Raw genomic sequence first — 14623 nt, 5'->3', positions numbered from 1 at the left:
GTCAAGGTTTTTGGATTAACCAAGCATAATCTGAATGTTTTCTCCTTCACACCTCATTTTGTATAATGTTGCTTACTTTGCAGAAGTTGCTTTTTTGCTTTCCCGATTCATGGACGTATCCAATCTGATCTGTCATTACATGATTTTGACTTCAGTTAGAGCACAAAGGGACAAATAGTATCAGAGAGCATTACAGTATGCCAATTTGAGTTGCTGTCGTTGTCAGATAATGTTCCTGTGACATGTTGCAAGTGACTCTGGACTACGGTGGGTCTTCTGATTGTAGTCCGGCTGAAGAATACACATAGGTAAAGATCAAGTGAAGACAGGAATGGTTGGCTGCAATGTCCTCCGCAGTTAATCAGCCTATTGGTGCACAAATCAGGATTTCATAGAATCATAGAATTCCTACGATGCAGAAGGAAGTCATTCGGCCCATCAAGCCTGCACCGACAACAATCCCACGAGGCCCTATCCCCATAACCCCACATATTTTCCCTGCTAATTCCCCTGATATTAAGGGGCAATTTAGCATGACCAATCCGCCTAACCTGCACATATTTGTAGTGTGGGAGGAAACCGGAGCACCTGGCGGAAACCCACGTAGACATTGGGAGAATGTGTAAACTCCACGCAGACAGTGACTCGAGGCTGGAATTGAACCCAGGTTCCTGGGCTGTGAGGTAGCAGTGTTAACCACTGTGCCACTATGCCGCCCACTTGCTACCACTTATTCTGAAGCACTGAAAAGTGGATTGCAGTTCTGTTCTTCAAAATGTTCTTTTTTAACTTCACGAGCTAGTGCCCAGTCGGCAGGACCAGCAATGATGGATGTGCCCACCTCAAACTCAAGGTTTGCTTCATTTCAGGATGGATTTTTGACAGGCCATTTTCCACCATTCTGACGTGCAGAAGGTCTAACCCATATGAATTATGAGTCCATGTTTCTGCATGGCTAGCTATGATATAAACAGGGCTAAGCAATATAAAGGTAGCTTTACTTACACAACATTCCATTTTTTTTTCTTGCCAGCATTTAGGTTCTCAATAAAGCATTGTGCCAGTCATTCTAAATCATTTACCTTTTGACTCTGAGAAGGAATCTCCCTATTTTCTAATTTTGGGAGAATGGGAGAACCTGTAAAATGATCCCAGGCAAGTCAGACTGCACAAGATGTATATGTGCCCAGGCATTGCCATACTCACAGCATTGCAGACAGAGGTGATGATATCTTGCTTTGGTAGATGCAGAAAGTCTTCTCTCTAAAAGAAGTTAGGACACAAGATCTGATTGCATTATGAAGGTATGTAAATTTCTAAATCAATGACCCAAACCTTCCAGTATCCGTATTGTTGAAATCTGGTCTTAAATTGGGAGATGCATGTCAGGACCTTCCAGAATTCCTGCCTGACAGATACACATTTGTTGTAATTAACGGGGAAGTTTAAAATTCCGATGACCATTTTCTGCTCCCCGGATCCCTCAGCGAAAATCTCTGATACTGAGCTCAGAGACTTGGGCCTTCTTCTCGGCCTTTTGGCTAAGATCAAGTGTAGTATCGGATCTGCACTTGGTTGAGGTCATGAGGTTATGCTGAGGCTTCATATGTTTCATATGAAGCAATTTTTAAAAGCGGCATCTCGGCCTTTTGGCTAAGATGCAAATGAGCTCAAGTCTTGGAGGAGGATCCTCCCCCTTCTCCAATCAGCTTGACTCATGTAGATCAGGCCCAGGACAGGGTGGCTTAGTCACCCGCCCTGTCTTGTCAGCCTGGATCGGAAATGTCTCAACTTGTTGAGACTCTGAATTGGATTTGATTTGATTGAATTGGAAAAGTATAAATAAATAAATAAAGAGACTTGGGCCAGATAAGTGGGACTTAACCGGATAGCACCCCGGATATCTCATGCTGGTAAATACTTGGTCTAATTATAACTAAACTGAACACTCACAACTGAACACTTGAATCATCCCCCAATGCGACTCAAACAGACCTAACTCTTTCTCCCACCATCACAACACCGACCTGACTGCTCACTCACACCTCGCTTCTTGAGTGTTGTTAAAGCTGTACCCATCCAGGCACGTGGAGTGTATTCCATTAGAATTCTGATGGTGGACAGGCTTTGGGAAGTCTGGAGGTGACTTACTTGTCACAGGATTCCTAGCCTCTGATCTGCTAATGTATGGTGTGGAGATGCCGGCATTGGACTGGGGTAAGCACATTAAGAAGTCTCACAACACCAGGTTAAAGTTCAACAGGTTTATTTGGCAGCACAAGCTTTCGGAGTCTTCAAGGATCCTGAGACTCCGAAAGCTTGTGCTGCCAAATAAACCTGTTGGACTTTAACCTGGTATTGTGAGACTTCTTACTCTGCTAATGTAGCCACAGTATTTATATGACTTGTCCAGTTCAGTTTCTGTTCAATGGTAACCCACAAGATGCTGATAATGTGGGATTCAGTGATGGCATTGCCACTGCGTGTCAAGGGGCGATAGGTGGATTCTCTCTTATTGGAGATGGTCATTGCCTATCACTTGTGTGGTGTGAATTTTACTTTCCACTTGTCAGCACAAGCGTGGAAGTTCTCCAGGTCTTGCTGCATTTGGATATGGGCTGTGTCAGTATCTGAGCATTTGCAAATAGTGCTGAACATTGTGCAATCCTCAGCGAACACCCCACGCTTGACCTTCTAATGAAAGGAAGGTCATTGATGAAGCAGTTGAAGATGGTTGGGCCTAGGGCACCAACATAAATGATGTCCTGGAACTGAGATCATTGACTTCCAACAACCATAACCATCTTCCTTTGTGCCAGGTATGAATCCAACCAGTGGAGAGTTTAGCCTTGATTGCCATTGACTCCAGTTTTAATAGGACTCCATGATGCCACACTCAGCCGATGCTGATCTGATGTCAAGGGCAGTCACTCTCACCTCTGGAGTTCAGCTGTTCTGTTCAAGTTTTAACCAAGTTTTGAATAAGGTCAACGGGACTATTGATCAACCAGCTCCTCCCATTTTCGGAAAGTGCGGAATAACAGAAATTTTTACTGAATATTTAATTAGAGTGCCAAAGAAGTGTTCATGACTTCAGGTGATTGGAGTTCGAGAGAAAAATAATAGATTGACTTAAAGTTGCATTGACAATTTGCTCATCCTCCTTGTCACAGTTAAAAATTCTGCTAAAGATTCAGATGTGGTTGATAATGAGTACACAAAGCTAATTGAAAAGATCAATGAAAAATGTGATACATCCTAAACATATCAGAGGAGACCATCATGGCCTATTGTAAGTTTCCCATTAGCACAAGACTTTAATGAAATAATAGGGGCGGCACAATGGTTAGCACTGCTGCCTCACAGCGCCAGGGACCCGGGTTTGATTCCCGGCTTGGGTCACAGTATGTGTGGAGTTTGCATGTTCTCCCCTTGTCTGTGTGGATTTCCTCTGGGTGCTCCGGTTTCCTCCCACAATCCGAAAAATGTGCTGGTTAGGTGGATTGGCCATGCTAAATTCTCCCTCATGTACCCGAACAGGCGCCGGAGTGTGGTAACCAGGGGATTTTCGCAGTAACTTCATTGCAGTATTAATGTAAGCCTACTTGTGATTAATAAATAAACTTTAAACTTTAACTTTTTAACTTTAACTACCTGTGAATTTAAAGGCGTGGTAAAGACCTGGCAAAAATATTCAGCCTTCCTACAGTAACACATGGTAAAGACAAAAGAGTGAATGTAGATAAAATCATGGAAAATGGACAGGGTCCAGACTGGGAGCACTGGCTAAATTCCTCACTGACAAAGGGAGAGGGGGTGGAATTTACCACTGACAAGTTTAGAGATGTGCAAAAATATGAATATCATAGTCATGAATACCACAGCTGAAAGTCCTTGCAATCTTAGCCGATAAACCAAAGTACATTTAATATTTGCCCTGGGGGCAGTCCATGCAAAGAATCCTCTTGAAATGGTTGGGGATTGTATTCTGTATCAGTTGTTCTGTGGGTGGAATGCCAAAATATCTCCTGTGCTGTGTGATCTGCCCCTGACCCTAGAAAGGGCTACAGTCAGTTCCATCTTTTCTATGCTCTACATGTAAAGGGAAGGGCAGTCATCAATGCAGAAATCTCAGAAAAACTGGCGAGCCTAATATGACAATCAGAGGTAAACTTTAATCTTGGGGTTTAGTATATTATGTAAGAAAGGGTCAGAAATAATGGAAAGGCCCTGGTCAGGGTGTGATGAGAAGTCAGTGGTTCTCCAACATGATAGTCAAACTATTAATTCACCTTAAATGAAATTGATTATATACATTCAGAATCTGAGCAATTAATTGGGAGGCAATGAGGCATCCTATACCTTACATACTCAAATGTTAGTCAGCTATGAGGAAGAGAATACAAACGATAAAAAGGCTGGATGATAATAGTCAAAATGATACCAATGCACACAACAGGGCTATTATACCCAAAGGACACTGCCTAAAGTCGATAATAGGGTAGCCTACGTACTGGAATGATCTAGTGTATGGAAGGATAACAGAATGCTCTGTTAGGATTGTCTTGCTGAAAGTAGGCTGCATTCAGCTGAAAACAGACCCAACGATGTTTTACTGGTATCGTAAAGGGAAACTCACAGACATCGTTATGATGCATGCCAATAATTTTCCATGGGGAAGATCTGCAGAATTTGAGCAATTAGGGGGATTAACTGTTGGAAATCAGGTTTCAGGGACCTTCAACTAAATAGGCTTAAATATTAATCAGAATAGGTTGGGAGTAATCTTGAATCCACAATCATATCCAGAAAGCGTGAATTCTGTTCTGATAAATCAGACCAAGTCATCGCAGAAAGATGATCTAACATCCATAGAAGAAACAGAGTAGTTAAGAAACTTGATTGGACTGTTAAATTGGCTATGCACTCGCACAAGACCTGATGCCAGTTACGACATAGTGGAATTTCGTACTAAGATGAAAGACACTGCAATTGTGGAGGGTTTGAATGCAAATAAGACATTTAAGAAATTAAATTTGGAGAAATGAGTACTTAAGTTTCCAGGCCTTGGTGACCCAAAAATCATTTAATTTAGTTATTTTTAGTGATGCTTCCCAGTGCCACCCTTCCATATGGCTATTTGAGTACAGCTGGGTTTATAATATTCTTGGTGGTAAAAATGGAAAATGGTGCCCCTTGGTTTGAGAAAGCAAGAAATTAAACAGGGTGATTAAAACTTCCTAGCTGCAGAATAACTAGTGATAGATATTTCTCTTTACTTATGAAACATTTTGAGGTAATATTATACAAGGAGCATTCTGAGGAAAGTTTACCCATTTGAATGTTACGGGGACAACCATTCTTTATTAGATAGAAACATAGAAGAAAGGAGGAGGCCATTTGGCCCTTTGAGCCTGCTCCACCATTCATTATGGTCATGGCTGATCGTTCAACTCAATAGCCTAACCCTGCTTTCTCCCCATAACCTTTGATCCCATTCACCCCAAGTGTTATATCTAGCTGCTTCTTGAATACATTCAATGTTTTGGCATTAACTACTTCCTGTGGTAATGAATTCCACAGGCTCACCACTCCTTGGGTGAAGAAATGTCTCCTAACCTCCGTCCTAAATGGTCTACCCTGAATCCTCAGACTGTGAGATAATGGGCATATAACAGAGAATGTGACTGAGAAAAGGTCCAGGATTGACCTTGCCAGTATATAAGAGATATGAGAGAAAATTTATCTCCAAGATAAAATTGGTCAACACATGTCAGTTACTTGAATAATAGAACCATGGAACCCCTACATTGCAGAAAGAGGCCATTGAGTCTGCACTGACTCTCTGAAGAGCATCTTACCCAGGCCCACCCCTCCACCCTATGCCCGTAACCCTGCAAATTTACCATGGCGAAGCCACCTAACCTATACATCTTTAGACACGAAGGGGCATTTTGGCAATCCACCGAACCTGTACATTTTTGTTATAATGTTATCGTCATAATGTTTTACAAAAAGAAATGCTCGCAAAAAGAAGTCATTGGATGTCTTAGAAGAGGGATTTCTAATTATGATGTGATAAATAAAATATGGAAAAGTGTATTTTTTTGCCTTTGATTAGTTTTGAAAGATGGTTTGTGTGAAGTAAAGTGTTAACTTAAAACAAAAAAGGCGGAATCTGATTAAAGTTATATTGATTGTGTTGTTGATATTAATGATACACAGATTTAGGGTTTGATGGATTACGTATAGTTGTTGAAGCAGAGGTTCTTGCAGTTAGGATTAAAATTCTTCCAGCTGTATAAAGGTGGAATGAAATGTCATAATTTTAATACAGTTGGAAGGAGGGACTATTCAGAAACTGGGTGAGTTAACAGATGGGAAGCAGACATGCCATAGAGTCATAGAGGTTTACAGCATGGAAACAGACCCTTCAGCCCTACTTGTCCAACCGCCCAGCTTTTAGCATTAAGCTAGTCCCAGTTGCCCACGTTTGGCCCATTTCTCTCTAAGCCACTCTTACCCATGTAACTGTTCAAATGCTTTTTGAAAAGACAAAATTGTACCCACCCCTACTACTACTTTTGGCAGCTCGTTCCAGACACTCACCATGCTCTGTGTGAAAAAGTTTCCCCTTTGGACCCTTTTGTATCTTTCCCCTCTCACCTTGAACTATGCACTCTAGTTTTGCACTCCCCTATCTTTGGGAAAAGATGTTGGCCAATTACCTGATCCATTATCTTAATTATTTTATAGACATCTATAAGATCACCCTCTAAGCCTCCTATGCTCCAGGGAAAAATGTCCCAGTCTATCCAGCCTCTCCTTATAACTCAAACCATCAAGTCCCAGTAGCATCCTAGTAAATATTTTCTGCACTCTTTCTAGTTCAATAATATCCTTTTTATGATAGGGTGACCAGAACTGTACACATTATTCTAAGTGTGGCCTTACTGATGATGGGTACAACTTCAACAAGACATCCCAACTCCTGTATTCAATATGCTGACCAATTAAACCAAGCATGCCAAATTGCCGCCTTCACCACCCTATCCAACTGTGACTCCACCTTCAAGGAGCTATGAACCTGCACCCTTAAATCTCCTTGTTCTATCACTCTCCCCAATGCCATACCATTCACAGAGTAAGTCCTGCCCCGATTCGATCTACCAAAATGCATCATCTCACATTTATCTAAATTAAACTCCATCTGTCATTCATCAGCCCATTGGCACAATTGATCAAGATCCTGTTGCAATCTTGGATAACATTCTTCACTGTCTGCGATGCTACCAATCTTGGTGTCATCTGCAAACTTACTAACCATGCCTCCTAAATTCTCATCCAAATCATTAGTATAAATGATAAATGACAGTGGACCCAGCACCGATCCCTGAGGCACACCACTGGGCATGATGTGGAGATGCCGGCGTTGGACTGGGGTAAACACCCTTTTGGGGTAAACAACCTGGTGTTGTTAAACTTCTTACTGTGCACACCACTGGTCACAGGCCTCCAGCTTGAAAAGCAACCCTCTACAACCATCCTCTATCTTCTGTCACCAAGCCAATTTTGTATCCTCATTGACTACCTCCCTCTGGATCCAGTGAGATTTAACAACCTACCATGCGGTACCCTGTCAAAGGTCTTGTTAAAGTCCATGTAGACATCAACTGCACTGCTCTCATTTACCTTCTTGGTTACCCCTTCAAAAAACTCAATCAAATTCGTGAGACATGATTTTCTACTCAGAAAGCTATGCTGACCATCCCTAATCAGTCCTTGCCACTCTAAATGCCTGTAGATCCTGTCTCTCAAAATATCGGCCTGTAATTCCCAGGCTTTTCCCTGCAACCCTCCTTAAACAAAGGCACAATATTTGCTACCTTCCAATCTTCAAGTACCTCATCTGTGGCTGTTGATCATTCATGTATCTCTGATAGAGGACCTGCAATTTCCTCCCTAGCCTCTCACAATGTCCTGGGATACACTTCACCAGGTCCTGGGAATTTATCTGTTCAATGTTGCAAATATCAAGAAAATGATTTGTATCTGGTTTCTTACTTTATCACCTGATTTGGGATCCATATGTCACTACTTTCTAATTTAGCCATTCCGGCATTGGAGTAGATGAAGTATATGGGTCAGGTTATGCATTGGCTGTGTGTGTGGTGGAACAATGGCATGATAGTGGGGGGATGGTGCCGTCTGTTCTGCATGTGAGAGATGGGTTTGTTGCTTGGCTGCCTCACTGTTGCCATGCACATGCCAGTGTGGCATGCATTGACAATACACAGCAACATTTCAAAGGGATGGTGCTCCTGGAAGGGCACATAAGCCTTGGGATAAGTAAGGCCAGGAGTTACCGGGCATTGCTCAGTGTTTTGTCTTCTCTGTTGAGGTTGTAGGGAGAAGGCTGCATGGGCGGCGGAGCTAAGGTCTGAGTGTAAGGTGTAGTCCCTGGGCTGGGTTGCTGTGTCCACTTGGAGAATCACAGAATTATTACAGTCTAGAAGGAAGCCATTTAGCTTCTTTAAACTGCACTGGCTCTCTGAATAAGCAACTAACCTAATGTCTTTCCAAACTGTAACCCTGCACAATCTTCCCTTTCAGATAACAGTCTAATTTCCTTGTTTTGATTGAACCGGCCTCCATCACACTCTCAGGCAGTGCATTCCAGACCTTAACCACTCACTGCTTGAAAAATCTTTTCCTCATATCATTTTGCTTATTTTACCAATTACGTTAAATTTATCACCTTTTGTTCTCAATCCTTTCATAATTGGAAACAGTTTCTCTCTATCTGCTATCTACCCGGATGATTTTGAGTATCTTTGTTAAATCTCTTCTTCGTTTTATTTTCTCCCAGGAAAATGGTCCCAATCTATTGTTGTAACCGAAGTTCCTCACCCCTGGAGAGATTCTTGAGAATCTTTTCTATACTCTTTCCAGTTCCTCCACATCTTTCCTAAAGTGCAGTCCTCAAAAGGGTGATACTCCAGCTGAGGTTGAGATAGCTCTCATGCAAGTTCAACATAAGCTCCTTGCTTTTGTACTCTTCAGATACTGTATGCTTTATTAACCACTTGCTCAACCTGTCCTTCCACCTTCAGTGACTTATGCACATTTGCATCCAGTCTCCTCTGCTCTTAAACCTCCTTTAGAGTTTGTGTCCTTTCCTTTTTACTGTCTCTCCATGTTCTTCCTATCAAAATGAATCACTTCAGATTTATCTGCATTGAAATTCATCTGCCACCTGCCTGCCCATTCAGCCCAACTTATCTGTGCCCTTTTGAAGTTCCACTCTATCCTCCTCACAGTTCACACTGCTTCCACTTTAACTTTCAACTTACAAAACTTTTGTTTTTAAAGTTTTTTTTATAAGCCACAAATTTTGAAATTGTGCCCAGTACATCAAGGTCGAGGTCATTAATATATAAGAGCAAGGATCCCAACGCTAACCCCATGGAGACCTCCACTGCAAACTTTCCTCCAGCCTGAACAAAACATCCTGTAACTTCGCTAATTTCATATCCATGTTTCCAGTGTGCCTTTTGTTCCATGAGCCATCGCTTTGCTCACAAGTCAGTTGTGTGGCACTGAATCAAATGCCTTTTGGAAGTCCATGTACACCACGTCAGCAGCATGCCCCTCATCAACCCTCTCTGATACTTCTTCAAAAAAACTCCAGCAAGCAAGTTAAACACAATTTTCCCTTGGTGAATCCATGCTGGCTTTCCTTAACTAACTTGCCTTTGTCCATGTGAATATTAATTTTGTCCTGAATTGTTTCTCGAAGCTTTACCACCACAGAAGTTAAACAGATTGACCTGTAGTTCCTGGAATTAACATTAAGTCCCTTTTTGAATGAGGATGTAAGATTTGTAATTTTCCAATCTGCCAGCTTCACCTTTAGATCAAAGGAAGACTGGAAATCCTCAGCAAGTTCCACTCTCACTTCCCTCAGTATCTGGATATGTCTTATCCGGTCTTGGTGTCTTATCACCTTTAAGTATAGACAGCCATCTAACACTGCCTCCTTATGAAGTATAAATCTTTCCTTGCCTCCCCTTTCATTGTAACTTGGGTAGTATCTTCTTCCTGGGTAAAAACATGTGCAAAGTATTCATTTTAATATCTCGACTGTTCCCCCTGCCTCCATGTGTAAATCCCTTTTTTGTTTCCTCGAGACTTTGCAATTCCTATTCATGTCAGATGCTAGTGTCTTTTCATACTCCTCCTTTGCTCATCTTAGTTGCTTTTTCACTTCCTCTCTTAACCTTCTAAATCCAGCCTGGTTCTCCATTGTACTATCCACCTGACATCTGCCATAAGCACACTTCATCTTAATCTCTATCTCTTTGGCATCCAGGAAGCTCTGGATTTGTTCAGTCTACATTTCCCCTTCAAGGTAATAGACTTTGACCGTGCACAAACTATCTCTTCTAAGAAGGTAACCCATTATTCAGCTATTGCTTTTCCTGCCAACATTTGGTGCCAATTTATTCGGCCCAGATCCGTCCTTACCCCAATTGAAGTTGGCTTTTCCCCAGTTAGTTATTCATACTTTGGATTGTTCTTTGTCCCTTTCCATAGCCAACCGAAACCTTATGATGCAACGAATGCTACATGTTCTGCTAGCACATGGCCCACTACCTTCCCAAGAATAAGGTCCAGCAGTGCTTCTCCTTTTGTTGAGCTGGAAACTCTTGAAAACTGTCTCAAATGCACTGTGATAACTTTTGCCCCTTTCTTCCCTTTACACCACTCCTATTCCAAACTATGTTCGGATAATTAAGGTCGCCACGGTGGCACAGTGGTTAGCACCGCTGCCTCAAAGCACCAGGGACCCAGGTTCAATTCCAGCCTTGGTTCACTGTCTGTGTGGAGTCTGCACATTCTCCTCGTGTTTGCGTGAGTTTCCATTGAGTGCTCTGGTTTCCTCCCACTGTCCAAAGATGTGCGGGTTAGGTTGACTGGCCATGCTAAATTTCCCCTCAGTGTCAGGAAGACTAGCATGGTAAATATGTGGGTTTACGGGAATAGGGCCTGGGTGGTATTGGTCTTGGTGCAGGTTCGATGAGCCAAATGGCCTCATTCTGCGCTGTATGTATTCTGTTCTATAATTACTCAACTATTCTTTCACCTTTTTGTAATCCCTTGAAAGTTTGTTCCTCTACATCATTTCCACTGATTGGTGGCCCGCATTCTGCACTGAGCAATGCAATCGCACCTTTTTTGATCCTTAGCTCAAGCCAAATAGATTCTGTCCTTGACCCCTCGAGGATATCCTCTCTTTCCAGCTTTGCAGTTACCTCATCCATACTCAGTTGGCAGAATGCAGTCATTAGAAAGAGAATGCAGAGAAAGCTTAGTCTAGCAGACACCTCAGAGCTGAAATTCACAGGCAGCAATGGATCATGCATTGGGTTGACAGTTTACTGAGAGTTCCTTTATACGGGGCCAAGTTTCATGGGGACATTAAGCTATTACCAGCAATGATATCAGCAGTGATAGTAATTTCTTGCAAATCAAAATTCAGCCAATAGTTCCAGTGCTATTGATTAGTTTTTCATGAAAACCTCCTCCAAATCATCTGGCACCAAAATGAATGCAGAGGAGGGCCTTTTAGCAGTCCTGAGACAGGGTAGATCCTCCTTCACATTCAACACTTCTCCCCCCCCCCCCCCCCGATTACATCTCCATGTTGATGCAGGAGGCAGCAAGCCTTACTACACACCACCCCCAACTCCCACCAAGAAAATAAAGTCACCAACATAGTTGGTCAAATGGTCGTGAATGTAGCCCAATCCATCATGCAAACCAGCTTCCCATCCATTTACTCTGTCTATACTTCTGACTGCCTCGGCAAAGCAGCCAGCATGATTAAGGACCCCACGCACCCCGGACATTTTCTCTTTCACCTTCTTCCGTCGGGAAAAAAATACAAAATTCTGAGGTCACGTACCAACCAACTCAAGAGCAGCTTCTTCCCTGCTGCCATCAGACTTTTGAATGGACCTACCTCGCATTAAGTTGATCTTTCACTACACCCTAGCTATAACTGTAACACTACATTCTGCACTCTCTCCTTTCCTTCTTTATAAACGGTATGCTTTGTCTATATAGCGCACAAGAAACAATACTTTTCACTATATGCTAATACATGTGATAATAATAAATCAAATCAAAAAAAAGGTCAAATACTGATATGTCAGATTAAAATTACAGTCATGGTTTGGTTTTGGGAACTACAGTTTTCGGTGGACCTCACAACTTCTGTGCTGGCCAGGAAATGGCCGCAGCATGCGCAGTTGGTGCCTTTTACCATCTTTCGACAGGAATTCTTTGGCACCAACACCAGCCAGCATAGGGCCACCCATGCACAGTTTGTCCACTTCCATGTTTTTATTCTGGGAACTGGCCATGCACATTTGCACAGAAGGAAAAGAAGAAAAGAAGTGGGACAGACACGTGTTTAACACTACTAACCAAAACCTTGATGAGGTTCTTACACCATGACTTTAAAAATCCTTGCCAAAAAGTGTGTTTGGCACCCTCACTGATGAACATATAAGAGATCGCATTGTCTGTGGAATCCATAGCAATGTCATGTGTAAACAATTACTTCAAGAGAAAAGTCTAAGAACAGAATCTGCCAATAGTATTTTGAGCAGTCAGAAAGAAGCACCAAAGAATTAAGGTGGGAAGCAGAAGTTTTTGCTGTACAGAAAATGCCCTGCTCCAATTGTGGCGGCCATCACTCACAGGACAGAAGTGCGTGCTTTGCAGCTAATAAACATTGTAACAACTGTCGCAAGTAGAATTGCTTTGCTAAATGCAGCAGGTCCAAGTCAGAGCAACCTGTTTCGCCCACGAGCCATAGTGCAGCCAGTTGCTCCTTCAGATTCGGAACACTAACAGCGTGAATGAGTTGCAGTTCAATCATAGCAATCAGAGCACTCAGCTTCTCAAAACATATTATTGTGAGAGTGTCGACTCCAGCACGGGAAACAGCTACATTAAACAGTGCCCAGCAATGCAAAACCTTCACTCAATATCGACATTGGAGCAAAATTCAATGTCCTGCCCAAGCAGCTGCTTTGCGAAATAGACTCAAATGCTGCACCAGATTCCACCACCAAGATGAATCGTGTTGCATCTGCGGGACAAACGATCCATAGGGAAGGTGTGGCCACTCTCTCTTGCATGCTCAGTAACTTGCAGTTTCATGTGGCTGACCAAAGCATAAAACAGCTGTGGGGTCTCCAGGACAGCATCACACTTGGGCTAATCTATGAAAGTCTGGACTACAAACTCAGCAGCTCTCGACCCCAGACACGCTAGAATATAAAGATCTGTTAAATTGTGATATTATTGGGAAGCACTCCCATCATATAGCATATGAGGTTGGGTGATTCAGTAAAGCACACTGTCTGTGCTCCAAGAAGAGTGACCCTCATGATGAAACAGAAAACAATTGACAAACTGGATTGGATGGCAAGACAGGGTGGCATACGGAAGGCCATAGATTGGGTTTCTGTGATGGTAGTGCAGGTTTTGGCAAATCCTGCTCAAGGGAGAATCCTCAAAGCTTACTATGTTCATGTCTCCAGTAGGGAGATATTGTTTCCTCCGCATGCCCCATGGGATCTCCACTGACAGTGAAGTCTTCCAATGGTGCATGGAACAACGTTTTGCAGTACAACCCTGTGAAATCATCATTGGTGATATCCTGGTCTGGGGTTGTACAATGCAAGGGCATGATGCATGTCTTTGCTGAGTCCTCAACAGAATCAAGACCATACAGTTAAAGCTTAACCCTGCCAAATGCAGATTCAAGGTCAACAAGGTTCCTTCCCTGAGCTGTCTTTTCACAGCAGATGGTGTGAAGCCAGATCTAGACAAGACAATGGCTATACAACAAATGTCCATTTCTGAGGACATGCCTTGCAGTGCTTCCTTAGCATGACAAATTATTTATCCAAGTTCATTCCCTGCTACAGCGAGATGACTGGATCCCCTCCATCATCATCTCCACCAGGATGTTGAATGGCGTTGGAAGGAGCATCACTCTGCTGTTCAACAAACTCAAACAGGCACTTTCAGCCTTTCTGGTACTTCAGTACTTTGAGGTTCGAGCACCTGTACCCCTATCAGCAGATGCCTCCCAGCAAGACCCCAGCGCACTCTGTATCCAGAATGGCAGACTAGTCGCTTTCCAATCAAGGACTCTTACTGACACGATGGGTGCGATTTTACTTTCTGTTCATGCCATGTTCCTGCTGCAGCAAAGTCAGAGAATTTGGCGGCCAGTCAAATCTCCATTCACAGCGGCGCGATGGGAAAATCTCGCCGGTGTGAACGGTGGTAAGATTCTGGCCTGAGACTTGTTATGCCCAGATCGAGAGGGAACTCCTTGCCCTGGTCTTCGCTGGTCAGATATTTCATGACTTCATCTGTGCTCATCCGGCCAATGTTGAAACTGATCACCAGTGGCTTATAGCTATTTTCAAAAAGCCTCTTCATACTGAGTCACCATGACTACAGTGTATGATACTTGCGCTACAATGCTACAACTTCAGTGTCCTTTATTAGTGTAGTAAGGATCTGTACATCGCTG

The 14623-nt window shown here is 42.8% G+C and overlaps 1 protein-coding gene and 1 pseudogene across 1 annotated transcript in view; both read left to right on the top strand.

Annotated features, from left to right (window-relative positions):
- The window catches only part of astn1 (astrotactin 1), a 2581734-nt gene that overhangs the window by 737205 nt on the left and 1829906 nt on the right, over window positions 1-14623 (top strand). The window lies entirely within an intron of this gene.
- On the top strand, window positions 1522-1651 carry LOC144498045 (U2 spliceosomal RNA; annotated as a pseudogene).

The sequence above is a fragment of the Mustelus asterias genome, chromosome 8, assembly GCF_964213995.1.
Source record: "Mustelus asterias chromosome 8, sMusAst1.hap1.1, whole genome shotgun sequence".
In the NCBI taxonomy this organism is placed as follows: domain Eukaryota; kingdom Metazoa; phylum Chordata; class Chondrichthyes; order Carcharhiniformes; family Triakidae; genus Mustelus; species Mustelus asterias.
Note: the sequence above shows the minus strand (reverse complement) of the source record. Positions and strands in the feature narration are given on the sequence as shown.